This window comes from Bison bison, unplaced genomic scaffold (genome assembly GCF_000754665.1).
Source record: "Bison bison bison isolate TAMUID 2011002044 unplaced genomic scaffold, Bison_UMD1.0 scf7180017864500, whole genome shotgun sequence".
NCBI lineage: Eukaryota > Metazoa > Chordata > Mammalia > Artiodactyla > Bovidae > Bison > Bison bison.
The window spans coordinates 6,572,608-6,575,980 of record NW_011495059.1 but is presented as its reverse complement, the minus strand read 5'-3'; the positions used below and the strand labels follow the sequence as shown (position 1 = coordinate 6,575,980).

The 3,373-nt window shown below is 56.0% G+C and overlaps 1 protein-coding gene across 6 annotated transcripts in view; it reads left to right on the top strand.

Moving 5' to 3' along the window:
• The window catches only part of SRC (SRC proto-oncogene, non-receptor tyrosine kinase), a 56,469-nt gene that overhangs the window by 698 nt on the left and 52,398 nt on the right, over window positions 1–3,373 (top strand). The gene's annotated exons all lie outside the window — the stretch shown is intronic.

Genomic DNA, 3,373 nt, shown 5'->3' with positions numbered 1-3,373 from the left:
GGGTCTCCTTGTCCTCGTGGGGCCTCGGGTAGGGCCTGGTGCTGCCGGCCTGGAAAGGACTGGGCCAAACTGTGGTTGGTCCCAGTTGCCCACAGCCCCCAGCCTCCTCTCTGGGCAGGTCCTACCTCCTGTCTGCTCAGAAGTTGGCAAAAGTTTAAGATTTCGCCCCCAGGCCGGTCCATCTGCCTGTCTGGGCTGGGATTGGTGGTGGGTTGGAGTCCCAGCGGGGCCGCTGCTTTCTCGCCCTTGCTGTGCTTCCTCAAGCAACTGCCTGCTCTCTCTGAGCTGGGGGCCCTCCTCAGGTCCAGCTGTGAGCCTGGCTGGGCCTACTGGGCTGGTGGAAGGACTGGGTGAACAGAAGGTCCTCACCTGTGGGGTAGCAGTTCAACCTCTGGGACCTTCAGGCAGACTTGAGAGTGGGCACAGCCTGTGTGGCCCTGGGTGAGGTGTCCCCCAGCTTCAGGGACACTGTCCAGTTGGGGCAATGGTCTCTGGATCACCTGAGGTGACTCCAGGCCTGGCTTCAGTCAGCTGAGATCAGACTTGATTTCAAGAATGGAGCAGGCTGATGCTGTTGCTGAGCCTCATCTTGGCTTTCTGGCTGGAGAGACAAGACCTAGGCTTCTGGTCACACTGGGTTACCTGGGCCAAAGGACCGCCTCTCTGAGTCTGCTTGTGTGCAGTGGGGATCCCCAGGGGAAACCTGTAGGCACTTCTGCAGGTAGGGCCTTGGCATGTAGTAGGTGTTCAATAAATGAGCATGGCACTGGATGAATGGCCTGAAAAAGATAGTCATGAGATGAGATGGCTGGCTCTTGTGGGGCTTATCCCAGAAGAGGGCGGATCGGTGTCCCCAAAGCCACCTCCTAACCCCTTGAGGAGGAACCAGCCTCAGTGCAGTCTTGCCACCCAGCGCTTGAGACAACTCGCTTCTCCTTCTGGCTTCAGTTTTGTTCAGTGTAAAATGGGCTCGTGAGAATGATAGCTGCTAACATCTGTCGAGTACCTCCTAGGAGGTAGGGATTTTTGTGTATCCCCTTTTTGCTGGGGAAGAGACTGAGGCTCTGAGAGCGGAAGTGACTTGACCGAGCCACACAGTTTGAAGCTGGAATAAGAGCCTAGAGCTCAGAGTCCCCAGTCTGGCTGCCCTTGTTCCCTTCCCGTGATGGAGGAATGGGTGTTTCTCAGTATGGGACCAGGCACACGACAGTGTTGGAAAAGACTCCGATGAGTGATTGTGCGGAAGCCACGAGGCCCTTTGGGTGAAGTGGTGTGCCGTGGTGATGTGGTCTTTCCACCCAAGGAAATGATTTACAGTGTATCACCTCTCTCAGCTGACTGCCTGCCTAGGCCCTCCAGTATGACCCCTGGGCCTTTGCTCCTGAAGGTTTCCCCGCCGGGAGTGCCCTCTCCTCTAGGAGCTGCTTGTCTGCTTTTGCTCTTTAAGGCTTCGTTTAAGGCCCACCTCTTCCAGGAAGGCCTCCCAGCTTTCTCCTCCTCTCCCCTAGCCTCTTCCCAGGCGTGAAGTATCCCCAGCTCATAGCCAGTTCCTGCTTTGGCTTCTACCCTGATTGTGACCTGGGAGTGGTGGGGTGGCGGGTAGGGGGAGGTTGTCTGGCTCCTTCAAACCCCAGGAGCCAGGAGGGAGATGGCTCAGTGATCTGTGACCAACCACCCATTCCCTGAACCTCAACTGACCCCGTTTTCCCAAACCTGCTGAGATACAAGCATCCATGGCCCTGTGTTGAGTACCTATGATGTTCTAGGAGCTTTGATCTTGAGCTGAGCAGTGTGTGATGGGTTAGCAGTGGGAGCTGTAGGAGACCTTGGGAGGCTTCCAGGAGGTGGTGACAGGGGCGGCGGAGGGGGCAGGGAGCAACATTTTCCTCAACAAAGAAGGGGACACAGTATTCTTTCTTCCTTTCAGCTCAGACATGTCCCAGGGCCCCTGGGGGAGGCTCTGGGACGTGTGTGGGAGTGGTCAGCTTGGGTGGGTCCTTGCTGGGGAATTGTGAACAGTCCTGGCTGCCCAGAAATGTAAGTCTAGAGAGTGAGCCAAGTATAATAGCAAACAAGTTACCAAGTAAATGAATGTATAATCACAGATGTGATAAGCGTTGAGAAAGAGCTGTGGGGTGCAGAAGAATCATGAAAGAAGCATGGAGGAGTCCTCCAGGCATGGAGCTGGGGATAGGGCTTCCCAGGCAGAGGGAACTCATGTGCAAAGGCCCTGAGGCAGGGAGTGTGTGCTGTTCTGGAGAAACAATGGGAAAGCCTGTGAGTCTGGAGCACAGAAAATTAAGACGAGCAGATGAGAGGTGAAACGAGGGGATGTTATCAGCAGGGCTGGGCCATGTGGGGCCACATGGGCCTTGGGAAAGTTTGGCTTCCATCTTCGCACAAGGCGCTGATTGGTGTCCCCTGTGTGAACAGCTCCAACTTGGGGACCAGGGAGGTCAGAGCTGACCAAGTCACCTGGGAGAAGTAAATCTGTGGGCTGGACTCTAGGTATTCTGTGGGGGCATAGATCAGGTGTCAAGAGGAGGAGGCACTGGAGGCTGGGCTTTGAAAGTAGAGTAGGAGTTCAGTAGCAGGAAAGCAGGAAAGGGTGAGAGCCAGGGGTAGGGGCAGTGCCATGTAGAATGGCTGGAGGCTGGGAGCAGGAAGGGGTCAGCTGGGGAGCTGGAGACTAAGGTATGGTAAGGGCTCAGGAGTCAGACAGGCCTGCATTCAAGTTCTGACCATGCCTGCTTGCCGGGTGTCCTTGGCTCATTCATCTTGTCTTTCTGAGACTTAGCTCCCTTGTCTTGAAAATGGGAAGAGTCAATATCTTCCTATGGAGTGAGGGTTCAAGGAGGGCTGCCTGGAACCAGCAGGTCCTCGGGGGAGTGGGACCTGCCCTGTGCGGTGTGAACACTGGGCGTGTCAATTGCCCTGATGAGTTGACCTCTCCCCAGCTGTCCCATGAAGGCTTCGAGGGGATGAGCTCACTAATTCTGAAGGTGCTGGCCTCAGAAAGGATGTTGGTGGCCAAGGCCATCCATACACTGGGTGACCGGAGTCCTGCCTTGCCCTTTGTGTGTGAGGAGGCTGAGTTGGGGAGAGCTCTGTGGGTCCAGCTTGTCCCAACTTTTGGAAAGCTTGCCTTCAGTGATATTAGGCCATTTTCCACCTGTGAGTACTGAGACCCGGAGGGAGAAGACACTTGGTAGGGTCTCCCAGTTGCCAAGTGACAGGGCTGAACCTAGGCTTGGGGCTCTGGGCTCCTAGTCCAGGGCAGGGCCTCCCGTGCCTCTGCAGGCCTAAGAGACCCTTCAGAGGCCTCCGTCCCCTGCCCTGAGCCTTTTGACCAGAGCCTCATTTCCTGCCTTAG